General features: G+C 43.4%; 1 protein-coding gene and 1 pseudogene across 1 annotated transcript in view; one reads left to right on the forward strand and one right to left on the reverse strand.

Moving 5' to 3' along the window:
- The window catches only part of LOC146855126 (uncharacterized), a 43,560-nt pseudogene extending 28,501 nt beyond the window's left edge, over positions 1–15,059 (forward strand).
- Positions 1–16,733, reverse strand: part of SLC15A5 (solute carrier family 15 member 5) — a 374,719-nt gene that overhangs the window by 257,354 nt on the left and 100,632 nt on the right. The gene's annotated exons all lie outside the window — the stretch shown is intronic.

Here is a 16,733-nt window from a genome sequence, read left to right on the forward strand (position 1 = left end):
CTACCCCAACACCGTTACCGGTGTTGGAGGTATGATTCCATGCATTAGGGGGCTCCTTCAGGAAGGCCCCAGTACTCCAGGCAACAGCCTTCCAGGGTCTGCCAGCAAACTAGTGCTTTTGCCAACCTCAGACATGATTCAGCCCTCCTGCTGCTGAGCTCAGCTTGAGCAGGGGAAGGTAGAACAATAGGTTTCCTGTCACAGGGAAGTGTGACCACCTGCCAGACAGGATTTAGTGTATTGGGATGGGGTGGTGGTGCTTGCCACCTGACTGCTTTGAAGGGCACATTTGGTGCCCTCCTTGCATACTCTGTTTAGAACCAGTTCTGGGAATCCTTGGATACCGCTCTGGTGTAAAATAGGACAAAGGACATGGGAGTATCCTCCCCTCTGTCCAGCCCCTCCTCTGGGAGGGACCCTTGAATCGTCCCACCCTTTCCCTAGGGCACTTAAGGGTTTACCTGAGGGTGGCTCTTAAGATTCGTCATGGGACAAGATTCAAATGAAACCACTTCAACTTAGACCGTCTGGGCACCTTGGACTTTGCTGGACTTGACCTAGAACCGAGACTGCATCTGGAAGACTCCTGCTGCTCCTGGTCTCGCCGTCCTGTCAGTCTTCTGCGTTGTCTGTGCCTGTGCTCCATAAAGGTTCTTCTCCAGGACTGTGTGCATCAAGGACATCCAAAGCAATCTCCCTTGAAGTGAAGGAGTTACTCCCTTGCATCTGCAGGCATCGCAACAAAGCTGACCAGTCTGCTGATCCTGATGTGCCACGGAGTTCGAAAGGCTCAGCAACACAGGTGGTGGTTCTGCAACTCCCTCAAGGCTTGACTTGTCCTCTCTGCAATTTTTAGACCAGTATCCCTCGTCGGAACCGTTGGGACCGAACCCTTGTGCACCTCACCAACTTGCCGCTGCCAAAGCTTGTTGGCTCTGCACTCCATAGATCTTTGGGCTACAAGAAGCTGCATCCTCCAGCATCTCTTCCTGCCAAGATCTTCCTCTTCACCGCATCCTCTGCACCGTGGGCCTTCATCTTTGGTGAGCTGCTCGAGGCCTTTGGCCTGTGGCCTGTCCTCTCGAGGATCTTCTCTTGTTTCAGTGGGCTTCCATGCTTGCTTGGGGCCTGCTCTGACTCTCCTGCACTTGGTGAGTCATTTGGACCATGTTGGTTCTAAAGTTGCTTCTTCATCATTTTTCCACGTTTGTTGCTGCCGCAAATGCTTGTTTGTGCTCCCGCCAGACTCCGACCCCCTGGTTCTCGACTGATGTTAGACAGCTCCTGGTCTTCCTCGCCGTCAACTGGTCCACATAGCTTCAGCGACAAGATCACTGTCATCACCGTCATCACTCCTGCATCTTCTGTTATCGGTGGTCATTGTTCTTCCTTGACTCCTGGTCAACTCAGAGTGGCATAGACTCTGTCCCCTACGCTTGCGTGGTGGGGTGACTCTCCATCCTTCTGTCTTTCACTGGGTTTCTTCCGGGTGTACTGAGAAGGGTCCTTGTACTTCAAAACTGCAACAACGACTTTCCCGTTCACTTTTATTGAGTGTGGGGCTGTGTTTCCACTCTGCACACAACCTCTGTGGGGTTCCTGTGGTTTCTTGTGTCCCTAGCTCTTCTGAGTTTCCTGGTCTCAGACGAGCGACAGTTGAAGTCGTAGTTCGCATTTCACTTTCTGAGTATATGGTTTGGTCTTCTCCTGGAGACCACTGTGTTTTGTGCTTACTTACCTATTTACAATTGAAGTATTGTGTGTATTTGTGTTGGTATCTCCAGGTAGGAGATAAACCAATGTGTTAGGGAGTGTTGTGTGATAAATAGACATATTTTTATAACTACACTATGTGGTTCTTTCTCGTTTAGCCTACACTACATGATTAGATCTGGTAAAACAAGCTGCTGAACACTCCTTCTGGACTAACCTCTCCACAGCTACATCTTAGAGAACTTTCTATGATTGTCTAAGACCACTAAAATCGCCATAAAGGATGTCTGAATTAGTGCAGTGCTTCACTTAAATAAGTGTGCACTATATACTAAACCAGCCTCCTACATCTCCACATAGGAGGCAACTTCCCGTAGGAGTGTAAAGCCAACAGGAAATGGTGGTGGGGTAGGTGGGACTTTGGCAGGGTATCTGTGTGTACTCTAGAGGTGATGGTGGGCTACTTTCCTCCATCCACAGAGACAAATGGTTCGGGGACAAGGGATAAAAGAGTGTGTATGTGAAGGCTCTAGGGATGAGATGGACGCTAGCTGCCTCGTGCCTCATGCAACTCATTGAGGCACACAGGTGAAACAAAAATAAACACACAAACATGCACACACACATATAGGAGACATGACAGAGGAATATGAGTCCTTTACTGGAGGAGTGCACAGACTTTACATGGAGTTATCCATCAGCCGAGCTGGGTCCCTCTCTCTCTGCTGTTCACACATTCTGGGGTCGGTCTGCTGTATATGCAGTTTGCCCGCTTAAGCTGCCCACCCGCAGAGATGCTGCCCATGAGTGGAAGTTGGCATAAAGCTAGGAGAAAAAAGCACCAGTTGCCCTTTATAAGGTGAAGCTAAATCGTGAGGAGGAGAATGTTACTGCAGTCTAAGCTGATGATGAGAAACAGGCAGCAGATACACTTGCACTGGTAGAGTGGAGATCGGATTTGGAGATGGGAATGGTCATAATAACTCATGTACTTATTGGGCACGCTACTCAGTACCCAAACTTTTTAAGAGTAATTATAATTTACTAGAATATATTCTGCTAAGGCAGCTCCCTTGTGTGCGTATAAATGACACTTCTATAGGATGTCCAAGCTTTTTGCCCACTTTGCATAGAAGGTATTGAAGATATTGATCGCATACTTTTCTTTTGCCGATTATATCAACGGGCTATATGAACACGGATTAGACCGCTCGGCATTAACTTGGGTTTAAGGCAACATTTTGTGGCTTCCAGAATCTTCTGTGCAGACACTAGCTCCTTGATTGGTTTTACGATGTATAGATATCTATTTGTTGTCTGGCTTGTAAGGAAAGGACCGGGGTTGACATTTTGAAACAAGGAGATTTGCATGTCTGTGTATCTTGAGCCTTCATAGTCCTTGGTGCGTCCGCTGCAAAATGTAATTTAATTTTTAATATTTAGTTGTACCTGGTCTTGTCTGGGTTTTTTGCTACATTTTAATATACTTAGGTATTCAGTCTTGTTGGCTCTTGTACACCTATTTTATTGTAGATTTCATTTTTATGACTGCTTAGGAAACAAACCTATGTTTGTTCTATGTTTATTTAAGTTTTATACCTTGTATGTAATGTTTTTAACTGTGCTGAAATGCATTGTGCTTGAAGTATCGTTTTATGGGGGCGCTTCCCCGAAATTAACTATTCATATTCATACACTTCTATGTTCTTTTGTAACCAAGGCACGCTTCACTGATGTGTAAATTATTCATCTATTGTAGGCGTTAACCCATTCGGGAGCCACTTTTCATTGTTGTGACAGGTTTACATTGTTATTGTCAGACGCAGAAGCAAAGGCTCAGATGAACGGGCCCATCAAGGCTTACAAACATTAACAAGAGGCACAGCAGATACCAGGGCTTTGCAATGCCCGAAACGGCGAGCCAAGCATAAACCAGTACAAAGGAATGGTACACATGTACAGCGAACCTCGAACAGGATTGGCAGCCACTCTCCACATTCGAGTTTTTAATCCAACAGGGAGCCTTTTGTTCCTGCCACTCAGAACATAAACCAAACTGTAGCTGCAATTCAGGACAATACCCATTTAAAGCTGAATGCAAGAACTGCCATCACTCTTCCATCAATTAAATGCTTCTTTGAAAACTGTAATTTTCTGCTCGAGTATCATGGCTGATTGTACTGTAACCGAACAAAGGAATTACAAACCACTTAGTGAAGGTGTGAGGCAAAACATTTTCTGCAACCTATTTGGATGCCAAACAAATGGAAACCATTGTTTTCATTTGAGTTGAAAAGGCACTTGTAATCCATTTTCAAGAAAGGTTCATAAAAGAAAATGAGAATAAATTTGCTATAGAAAGGTGCCAGATTCATATCGCTCGTAGGTAAAATGCTCTATTTATGTACTACATGTGTGGAGTCAGAGAATGGCTTTGCACCATTATTCTGCCCTTCAGGCATGTACTGAGCGGCGAGCGGGTAATGCGGTTCCAGTGCCCGGTAAATTACTTTACATTTTGAGACTGAGACGCAGAGGTACCCTTAGTGACTTTCAGATGGTAATCTCTTAGACACTGAAGACAACATTGACCATAAGTATGGTGGGCGTGTCCTGAATGGACAAACCGCAAATAGAGACTATTCCATAGTCAACAAGTTATTCCACTGCTCCTCTGATCAGGCAATGATCTGTGTCCTTCAAGTTAAAATAGGGCAGATGGACTAAACATACTTTTGCACATCACTTGACATCACATTAGTAACTGCAGCAATAAAGTTGAAATAAACGCTTATTTTATTCTGATAAAAAACCACACAGAATTCCTGTTATAGTGGCCACAGTGTGTCCAGACTCAACGTCTCCAAGAACCTCTGCTTCTGACTCCCAGATAAATGACAAAAAAATTACAAGCCATCCAAAACCATATAGCACGTTCACACTCAGACTAGGAGCACGATTTAGTGTTTGGCGGAGAGGGTACTTCTGTCTCAAACTGGAGAAGGTGTGCTAAGTACCATGCCTGCCAAACTGTTTGTCCGCCCACCTCATTAGAGACTGGAGGACCTTAAGCAGTGGCGGCCTCCACAAACAAAGGGCGGTAGGCATGTGTAAGGCACGCAGGAGGGGGAGCGCAGAGGGGGCAGGGGTGTTAGAATATATGTATATATTTTTTAACTTATATTAGCGTGCCGGCCGCCTCCCGCGTCACGCTTCCTCTTATCTTCCTTGTCCTAGCGGATACTGGGACCACCACATCATAGACTCCCATCCAATCTCCGCAATGCTCTCCTGCTAGGTAGCAGCATGTGGATTGGCCCAAGAGGCTGAAAAGACGCTCCACTCAGGCCACGGAGCCTGTGGGAGTTTCTGCAGCCCGGCTGCTCAATGCAGCTGGGCTGGAGAAACAAAAGTGCACATGCGTGTTTTGGTCGGCCTGAGACGGCCGGCCAAACACACATGCACACTTAGGCAGTGCACATAGCACTCCTCCTCCCGTGCCCTGCCCCTCCCTGCACAAGCTGGCTCGGAGCCAGCAAATGAAAAATAAAAGAATGCCAGAACATCAGTGTATTTTTCATTTGCTGGCTCTGAGCCAGGCAGTGGAGCAACGCTCCTCTGCCATTGTGGAAGAGTCACCCCTGACCTTAAGTATTCTATCAGTGGACCTCCCATTGGCTCTGTCAACAGAATACTTCCACAATGGCCCAGCAGAATCAAGGCCGTCAGAGAAAATACATTATACCACCTGCCCTGGGGGTGGGCGGTCACTGCCAGGACAAACCTGGCAGTGTGGGACAGGAAAGAAATTGTAATGACATCAACACTATTGGAGAAAACCCCCAGGATGTAGGGATCAAACCCTATTCTTTTACAAAGGTATTTACGAGTAGTAAATGCCATTTGTGGATACCAAAAGTCGGAAAGTTAAACTTTCGTCCAACTTTACCTTTGTGAATCTGGCCCTTTGTTTTATAAATATAGAATTGTTCAATAGTTGAATGTTGTCGAGTTGCTATCAGCAATGCGTTATTTAGCTATGCATATACTGCATCTACTTATGGGCTGTGCTTTATAACTTTCAAACCGCATCAAGTTTTTAAGACCTTTGTTTTTCAAATATAGAATTGTTCAAAGGATGAAGGCTGTAGAGTTGCTATCAGAAATGTTTATTACGACGTGGCAGTAGGAATTGCATGGTTTTACATTCTGTCAAACAGAGTTTTTCAATTATTTATAGTGGGAAGGGGGTGACGGGTTGGCCAGATGGGTTCAAATCAATTTTTTATTGTGTTTTTAGAATGTTTTATGGACAATTGTCCAAATAAACTTGTTTTCTACCTACATGATTGGGGTCCCTCCCGAATCCCAATCCTGATATAGAAATAATTCTGTCCTTGACAGGAGAAAATCTCTGACCATATCCAGTGTACAAATGCGCCTGTGAAAAATGTGTGATTACCCACAAAGGCTCATGCTTTTGGATGTTCACCAGGCCAGACATGCATCACTGCCACTGAACACTTAGTGATAATGGCTTGTTAACACAGGGGATGAGAGAACTGAGAAATACATACTGGGTCTGATTCATAAAGGTAAAATCAATTGTAAACCAAAGATTACAACTGACTTCGCTAATTTATGTTGTGATGCACAGCAGGTGTTAATGCACTTTCAAGTAAAGATTTATCCTCCATGAATACAAAGAAATCCACACTCATAATCCACAAACATGCACAGTTGGGAGCATTTCCAAGCTGTGGTCTGACCACTTTCCACCCTACTAATGGTTGGAGATTTACTAACACAAAGGGGTGAGTAATTCACCTTTTACAGCTGGAAGGCTAATGTTGGGATATGGAGGAAGACAAAGAACAAGCATTGGAAATGCAATTGGTCTTGCATTTGTTTGAGTAAGAGCTATTGGCATTGTAAATCGCAATGTATTTTACCTATGAGTTATGGAGTGTATTTATGTGGTTTGTAGTAGAATTATGTGGGCTGGATTGGATTATTTAGTAGTGGAAATGTGTGATGTGAAATTGTGTGGTGTGGAGTGGATTTGTGGAGAGGAAGTATGTGGTTTGGTGTGCTGTGGAATTATGTGGCTAGTAATTATGTGGTATCGAGTGTACTGGAAAAATGTGGAGTGGGTTTGTGTGTTATGGAGTGTAGTTATGTGGAATAGTATTTTGTGTTGTGCAGTGGTATGTAGTGTAGGGGAGTTTAATTATGTGGTGTGCTGTTAAATATTGTGGCATGATGTGTAATTGTGTGGTGTGGATTGGATGTATGTGGTGTGTTCTGTAACTGTGTCACGGTGCATTATGTGGTTTGGTGTCAAATTATGTGTTGTGGATTTGAAATGTGTGGAGTTGAATTGTGTAGCAAGGAACTGTGTGGATAGCTTTACCTTTGTTGGTGACAAAAAAAGAAATACATTGGAGCTAAGCTCCAGGTCTGTGTGTTTGGGTGTTTAAAAATAGTCAGAGCTATTGGCGTATTAAATGTAAATATCTCTTACTATGTGTTATCTAGTGGAGTGGATGTATGTGGTGTGTAGTGGAATTATGTGGATTTGGAATTGAATTGGTAGTTGTGGCATTGTGTGATGTGGAATTGTGTGGTGTGGAGTGGACTTATGTGGAATGGTATTTTTGTGTTGTGGATTGCTATGTAGTGGAGGTTAATTATGTGGGCTGCTTCTGAATTTTGTGATATGATGTTGAATTATGTGTTGTGAATTGGATATATGCGGTGTGGAGTCAAATTGTGTTGTCGAGTGGCCTGGTGTGAAATTATGTGGCATGTAATGGATTTGTGTGGAGTTGATTAGTGGGGTATGGAACAGTGTGTTGTTGAGTGAAATTATGTGGAGTGGAATTATGTGGCATAGTTTGTAGTGTATTTATGTTGATTCTTATGTGGCATAGGGTGGATGTACATGGGGTGAAGTTATGTGGCATTGAGTAGTGTGTAATTAGATGGAATTTAATTATGTGGTGTTGAGTTGTAATATGTAGAGTGTTATTTTGTTGTGTGGTGTGGAATTGTGTGGCACTGATTTGTGTGTTTTGGGATTGTGTAGCTTTGTGTTGAATTATGTGGAGTTGAATGCTTCTTGTTTACCTACAGCAGTACATCATGTTGCACAGTATTGCTGAGAAATCCATGTCTAACACCCTATATGGGTACGGGTAATGCTTAAAAACATATCAGGCAGGTTGGGAAATTGGGGAGAGGAGGAGAAGGAGGGGGGAGGTGGGAATTGGTCTCCCCCCCACAATGTTCAAAACAGACCACTGGCATGTAGAGTTTTTTGAGATGAGGTTGTTTTACAGTTCTTTTTAACAGTCTCTCTCACGCCTATGCAAGTAGTGCTAGTAATCCAGTTCACAGTCTCTTTTGTAGAGATTATCAGTTTCTGTCATGTTTTATTTATAATCCTGAACTTCAAACAAGCGTTTTAATAAACTAGGAAAAGTTAAACTGATGCAACGGTAGTAAAAACTGGACTGGTTAACACATTTCTTTAAAACTACCTGTTCTTTTAGCTGTGTTTTTTTTTTGAACCGGGGAGACCGAATATACAAAATTTTAACTGGTTTTGCAAAGCAGAAAATGTATTAACCCTTTCGATGCGCATGACGTAGCGGTTCCGTCATGCGGGTTGGTTCCGCTGTGCGCATGACGGAACCGCTCTGTCATGGCCCCGCCCGCGCACCGAACCTTCAGCACAGCTCGGAAATCCGCGCCGCGCTGAAGGGGTTAAACAAAATAGAAGCCTCTTCTACATTAAGTACTATGTTACAGGAGACCACACCTAAGCTACGCCTCCAATGAATCAACATTTCCTATAGGTGCGAAGTGACGGTACAAAAGCATGTGCAAACAAAAACTTTAAACACAAGCAGACAGAATGTGGCATGGAAAGGCAGCTGAAACTACACATTTGCACACACCAGAAACACAAACAGACCCCGAACATGTACAAGGAAACACCCACAGGACTTGAAACATTAGAGAAACATAAACATGAGGCACTACGAGACTTCTGATTCTTAAGTTCCTTACGCACTGAACACGCGACCACAAGGAAGGTGGCAACTCTGTATTTCAATTACACATCGGTTACTACTCCATTAAGCGATGAGCAGCGTTTGTCATGGTACTGCCTTCCCAGTAATTTCGCCTTTAGAAATGTTGCAGATGGAGTGTGTGCAGCTGCTTACAGCAAAAAGAATGCAGCAATATTGGGAGAGCTACTTAAAGATTAACCATAGAGATTATTAGACTGTCTCTTCTAGTATGACTCAAGCTATTTCTCCCGCAGGCTTGTGGGAAAAAAAATAGAAGGCGGCAGCTATATTTAGATGAGTGGTGAGGGTCAATGCACATTGGCAAAACATCAGACAATTGCATTTTTTGTGATAAAAAAGGCAATACATTTGTAAGAATATTTTTGAATTAATACAAACTACGTAGTTTATAATGAGAAGAAATGTTTTTTTCAAATTCTACTAATTAAAATTTGTATATTTTTCATTTTTTGATGTGCAGTGACATAAGGAGGCGGCGAAAGGTTGGGTAGGTTAATACACCTGCTGGATCCTACGTAACTATAACAAAGGCAAAAACCTCAGCTGAACCTTATGGCACATTAACTCTTTTTTGGATAGATTATATCATTCTACCAAGTGGCACTATGACTATTTGACAGTCCACCACGCTGCACTAGTACTCACCTCACTTTCTACCTTGGTCCTGAAGAAGCACATAGGATCTTCCCCGGAGACCACGATCTACGCGAAACATGTCGGCCTCTAACATGTTCACAATGGACATGACACTTTTCTAGCTACCGGGGGTCATTATCACCCTGAAGCAGCACAACCTTCTGGTTTTTTATCGATGACAGAGGGGTTATTTCTTATTAAACCTACTACTTTCCCCAACCAGCCATCTTTTAGCACCGCGCGGGGCATCACTTCTACTCAGACCCGCACACACCCTTACAGCTTTATTATTCAAAAGATCTCCGATAAAGTGACCCTTTGGGGGACCTGTAGGGCATTGCAGCGCCGGCCCAACGAGGAGCACCGCCCAATTATTGAAACATAACATCGTTTGGGGTGTGTGAGGGCACCAAGACAAGGACACACTGTCCCCAGGCAGTATATTAAGAGAACGACTCTCTCTCCCCCTCCGTCTATCACACTTTTTCCATAGGAACTGTGACTCCCCCATACAATGAACCAGTGAAAAAAGGAGCCTTAAGTAGGATGATTTCCACAATAATGACTGCGTAACGGCTGATTTTCCACAGAGAAACAAATGTTCTTGCATACAAGTCTCCTCCAGTGCACAGGCAAATCGGGCTAGGGGCAGGAAAAGGATTACATGGTTTGGGGATTTTTTTGCAGGAGGGCGGAGGAGGCAGCTGCAGCCGAGGAAAGGGAGCGAGCATTGCATATGTGAAGAGGGGCTGTTCAAAAAAGAAAAAAAGGAGTGCTCAGAAAAAAATAAAAAACATGATGAGTATGAGTACATTTAACAGGGGCAGTCCTCATGGAAGGTTACAAAAATAGAAAAGGTAGGACTACTGAGCATATTAACCAAAGAAAAGCCTCTATTTACAAAATACAGTAAAAAGAGCCAATTAGATAGATGGGCGGTGCTTAAAGCCCATATCCAGAGACAGGGCATGTGTGGCCTAGGCGAGACGTAAAAAAGGAAATGGGGTGCTATTTCCCTTGTGCAGATTTCTCCACTGTGGAGAACTAGAATAGGGGGAATATGAGCGCTTGAGAATAGTCACACGACAGTTCCAGAAATGTGCCTGGTAACCTCTGCCCAGCACAGCATTCCAGGCATACTTCTGGGAATGATTGGAAATTCTGAAAATCAGTAACTCTGTACTTGCACAAGGAAATTTATATATGAATGCAGATTTACTACTTTTATCGGGAATCGGGCCCACTGCCTCTAATGGATTACCGGAACAATGTGATTTAAATGGCTATGCTCTGATCACCCTTGATAATAAGATTGAGCATAATGTTCCCTTTACAGCTGCACTCAGTGACAACGCCTTCTTGATCAGCATCTATCCTACAGCATTTCTTGTGGTCACAAGATTTTCTGTTCAGAGCCTTCTGCTATAAGACAGACTCTCCAGGGATACAAGACCTTGCCCTTACCTTCTTACTCGTAAAAAATTGTATTAAATTTAAGGTTCATTATTTTGACAATTTTCAATTTTAGCTGCTTAACTGTTCAACTTGATAACCCCCCATTTGGTGTTTGTAGCTCAGCGCCTAGCTCCAACTTCGCAAAGTGTGGCTTGCTATACAAATATCTACATCATAGTAAATGTGACCTTCCATCACAATCCTGAGGGATGGATGTAGAACCATAAATCAGTGACATTAAATTTCATACTGAAAAATGCAAGAAACTAATTTCAGTCAGGCTTCTTGAGTAATTTACTGGGATTGGAATGTCAGACCCATGAGTAGATAGATCCCTTAGAGTGTGAGAATCAGAATAAAAATAATTGCTGCCTTTCATTAGTCATCCAGTGTATATCAGGTCAGCGTGTTGCAAGTTGGGACCTGCTGGCCATACAATTTATGAGCTACAAAGTATAGCATGTTAAAAAAGCCAGGGATATCTCAAGATCTCACCCAAGACATTGGGTAAAATCTTGCTAGCTCCCTGGCCGCAGCGATGCACTTAGCCCATCATGTGTTCACGAATAAAAACCCCGATCAGTTGAGTAACATTAACAGATGTTTTTCAAATGAGAGGACACTATGCACTCTGTGTTGTCCGCTGTGTACCTGGTCGCTATTAACATAATTGAATTGTTTTTTATAAGAAACACTTTGGCAGGACAAGTGACCCAGAGTCAGCTTTTGAAGAGCTCCATAGTCATGCATGTTCTCTGTGCCTATAGTACCGACAGATATGGCACTTATCAAAGAGAATTTGTATGGAACTGCATAACCCTTCCTTGTAAACCTCCAAAGACCTCTACTCTTACCAATAAACTCTTATTGTGGACTATGAGCCCTATCTAGTAGTTGTATCTAAGTTTTATTGGAATTTGTGTGGTATTCATCATATGATGTAAACAAAATCGGTTCACCAGTTTTTGAATTTGTCAGTGGTAAAAGCAGTGAGGGGTATTTTATTTGTAGCAGTAAATTGACAGCTTAAAGCTAGGACTACAGTACATCCTATAGTGTAATGTTTCGCTGTTACCAGAGTATTTGGCAAAAATAAATGTTTTGCACAACAAATTAAACTCCCCACACATCTTTTACCACTGATAAAAGTGGTACCGCGAATACCACTGACAAACACATCTACTGCCGACACTAAACTACCTACTTGACAGGACCCTAGCTACTGTTTGCCTTCACCAATCACCAGCTGCGCTCGTGCCGGACCCGCCATGTTCCCGCCTCCTCTTTAATCAACACCGGATATGTCACTTTGATGAAACACCATTTTGATTAAACGCACCCGTTAACCGCTCCGGCAGCAGAGAAGTACATTCTCCAGAGCTATCTTTTGGAACGACTGATTGCTCTTCAAATCTTCATCCTCATGAGTCTCATTTAATCAGAGTAACGCTGCTAATTAATGACTAGGATTCAGAGTGGAATTGAAAAAAAAAAGAAAAGGATTTTTGGCTCCTGTGGGCCGGCCAGGGAGACAGATGGAAGGAAGGAAGGACGCGGTATCGCCATGGTTTAATTTCAGCATACCCACAAGAGTAAACAAACCCAAACCCCTCTTGGCACCAGCACATAAACAGCTTGGCAGCGTAACACCTGCGAACCGCCTACAGGGTAACCCTATCTGCTGAGAACGGAGTGAGAAACGACACCAGACATCTTTGAAAAGAAATGCTTCCTGTCACAGGTAGGCCTGGGTTTTAAAGTGGGCCTCGCCCTCAGGCAATGCCCTGTCCTAAAACACGTTAAGGTAAATACAGTGATTAGAAGTATGCAGACCCTCCTCGAGTTTCCCCTGGCTGGTTTTTACGGTATGGCATGTGATGTGATGCATGCATGTAGCGTTCCCTGATCCTGAATATAATTACTAGGCTCGTGCCTAATTATTGTTCTGTGAGCATGATCTCGTCCAGACCCTGATTATTAGACTACACGTAGCTCACGTAGATCATTTTTCCCTTCTGCTCATGCCAATCGAACAATTTTTCCTCATGGCGAAGGTGGTTCGAGCTGAAATGTCTCACTGCAGTGAGCAGACGCAATGGAAGGTTACGCAAGATCATTTATTCTTACAAATAAATCATGTAATTGGGTTCTCTTGATGGAAAAAAAAGTATTGTGAAAGTCTTGATAATCACGCGGACTCCTGCTGCAGATCAGGGCCGGCCATAGCGCTGGTGGCGCCCAGAGAAAGTATATTTGTTGGCGCCCCCCAATGACCCTTTTCTCCATGAATTCCCTCACTTGCCACCCTTCAACAATGACCCTCGAGTCTTCATAGCCGCTCTCTCACATGCTTTTCTTTTGTTTTAATAGAGCTATTTATACCAGTGTAGGGTGTCCTAGCACTTCACCTCACACAGAGACAATGAATCACATGTGTGTAAATCAGTGTATAGGAAATGTTACATAAGAAAGCGACTACAAGGTATTGGATTCACATGCCATTCATACTGAGCATAGTTTAAAAGTGCTTGATCTGGAGAAGAACAAACTCAGAATTTAAAATGGACCACCGTGGCTGGGCGTTGCCTTTACTAATAAGAATTGATTTCTACCCAAATGAACCCTTTATGCATCATTAGGCTAATTAATGAAAGACTGACGGGAGAAATCAACGCTTTAACCAATACCTCGCAGTTTCCAAGCTGCTCGTTGATGACAGTTAATAGCTCACTGTTCTATATTAGGATTTTAATTTATAAATTGCAGGTAATAAAAAGATCTCTCTGACAAAATCAGTAACCCACTGATCTATTTACATTATATGCACTTCTGTGATCTGCGTGGTGCACATGCTTTGCAGCAGGCATATTAACCCTTGTGCTACTTTATGAGTCAAAACTTCCACTAGACAAAACTCGATGATCCCCCATTAGGTCCATTAATCACCAGCGTTTCTCAAACCACCACCTCTGAGGGCATCTACCAGCTCCACCAGCGATAGCAGCGACAGTGAAATGGACTGCATTAGCAACTGGAAGTAGCATGACGAGGATCGGTGGAAAGAACTGGAGGAGCGCAGACAGAAGGAGGAGGAGCTGTGAAGGCTGCGAGAGCAAGAAAAAGAAGAGGAAAAAGCAAGGAAGCTAGAAAAGGTAGAGAAAGGAGGTGACAGTGACAGCAGCCAGAGTGACAGTGCAAGGAAGAGGGCTCTCCCAATAAAGCAAAAAAAAAAAAACCAAAGCCTGGCCAGCATTATCCTCAGACGCTGACCTGGAGAAAGAGGCAAAACTGGAAAAGGCCAAAAAAACGACCTTCAGCAACAGATGGACAAGCACAGACGGCGACCGATTGGGTCAACAAAAAGGGGGGACAAGGCACAAATCCAGCAGTCATCCTCCTTTGGATCAGACTCTGAATGAGAGGTACGGAAACCATAAAAAAAAGTCCACCTGAGTCTCCAAGAAAACCTGCTCAGAGACAAAAGCCCGGAGGCAGATCTTCCAAAGTGGATAGACCCAAGAAAAAGCCTAAACCCATTTCATAGAGGAGAGCAGAAAAGAAAAAAGAGCCCTGGGTGGAAGAGAAACTACAGACGCTCCATAGTGAAATCAAGTTTGCATTAAAGGTAGACAACCCAGACATCAAGAAGTGCCTATATGCATTCGAAGAGCTGGGGACCCTACAAGTCACTTCCCACATTCTCCAGATGAACACAGATTTGGTGGCCACACTAAAAAAGATTTGCCATTATAACGCCAAAAAGGATGTGACAGAGAATGCTGCAGAGTTGGACACGCGGCTGAAATCTCATGTCTTAGGACCAAAGCTGGAAGCATTACAGAAAAGCGGCAAAGCAGAATCAGATGAAGGCAATAAAGAAGAAAAACAGAATAACTTCAAGACAACAGAGGATGGGGAGAAGGAGACTGAGAAACGGCGCGATAAAGATCGCTCTGCCTCAGTAAACGGCAATTCTACATCACAAAAGTGTGAAAGAATTGAAAGTAAGAGCATGAGGGTAAACAAAATGAAATCAACAAACAGAGAGTTGCTTCCCTTGGAGATCAGCCATCAGACTCACAAGATCATCATACGGTAGAAATGACGAAAAGTGACCATCGAAGCCCAGAGGAACAGGAGGTTGGAGAGAGCTGAAATTATGCTTGGAGCTGATGAAATAAAAACTAAGGCAGGAAGCTTCTGAATCTCTTCTAGCTCAGACAGTTTCAGTATCATGCCGTGGCGTAGTTGCCCTCTCCAAAAACACTCCTCCGCACTCTGCCTTCTGCCTGTTACAGGAAACCGAAGGTGTTTGGAGGCTTGGAGGGGTGTCCTGAAAGGTTTGGAGACAGTCCCTGAAGGCTCAGAGATGTATGGGCCTTTTGCATGAACACATTTTCCCATAGACACAGGATGGGCAAAACCCTTTGATGCATCTGGCCCACGTTTGTATTTGTTCCCTTGCTTTTTTCACTTAATTTCTTGTGATTTAAATCTGAATGATTATAAAGAGTTTTTAATGGAAAAAAACCCAGCTTTTTCGGGACATATTTATTGTTGTCTGAAACTTGCTGGAGACAAGGAATCCACTATATATGTGACAACATAGCGCCCCCTGAAGTCAGCGCCCGGTGCGGTGGCACTGATCGCACTGCCCTATGGCCAGCCCTGCTGCAGATAGCCATATAGACAGTCTCTGTGAAGTCACGCATTTCTAGTTTTAGAATTCAAAGAGGGTTCCTGCATTAAAGGGATGAAAATATATTTAGGGGTCTGCTAAATGAACCTACAGTAAGGGGCTGCATAGGCAAAAAGGGTCAGAAGTCCCTCAGCGTGCTCACATATATATAATAAGACATTTGCCTTTTTTAAATTCTTGTGCTGCATTTTCATACAGCTGATTTCTTCAATACAGTACAGTGGTTGTTGACGACTTTGGTGATTTTGCTCCATGATAGTAATTAGGAAGGATTTCATTTAGTAAATTTACACCTGGATATATTTTTGTGGAAGTTTAAAACTCCATTGTTTTTAAATAGCAATTCTGTGAGAAAAAAGACCTCAAACCTATGCCTCCAAGCCCCAGGCACTCTGCTTGAGACCACAAAATGGTCAATATATTTGATTTAAATAGTACCTGCATCACCTTCCCACTGGCTCATGCGCTCTATCAGGTGACCACATGCCCACAGGTGACTGAGAGTGGGACCAATGATCAATGAATTGTGGGCAATTAGGACATGGCTCTAGCTGCTAAAGAAACTCTGCCCATCTTGGTATGCTGTCCTCAGATATCTGCAACCACGACCCACTCCAGAATCCTATTGGCTGAAGATCCCTAGAAGAAAGACAAATCAAGACAGCCATCTGTGGGCAGTAATCAAAAGATTGAGTACAGATAGTGTTAGAACTGGGGTTTCAGTTTGGTAGAGGTATGTACCCTGTCCAAGCAGGAACCACACCTCTAGTCAGGGTAAGCTAAATACACACTGAAAGATAACTTTTGCCCCTCCTCTAGTAGCTTGCCACAGAGCAGTCAGGCTTATATAAAGAGGCAATGTGTAAAGTATTTGTGAAACACACAAACAATAACACAATGAAAAGACCACAAAAGACCCCACACAGGTTTAAAAAAATTGAGAGTATATTTACGAGAAAATCAAGACCAAAACAACAAAAATCCAAAAGTTGTGAAATATTAAAGAATAAACCAAAAATAGTGAATCAAAAATAGTGCTTAGAAGTCAATAGCACTAAAAGGTTAATTGAGGTTGCGCTAGACCGGGGTAAATCTAAAGTCCAGGCCGAGACAGAATGCAAGGCATAAAG

Source organism: Triturus cristatus, chromosome 4_1, assembly GCF_964204655.1.
Source record: "Triturus cristatus chromosome 4_1, aTriCri1.1, whole genome shotgun sequence".
NCBI lineage: Eukaryota > Metazoa > Chordata > Amphibia > Caudata > Salamandridae > Triturus > Triturus cristatus.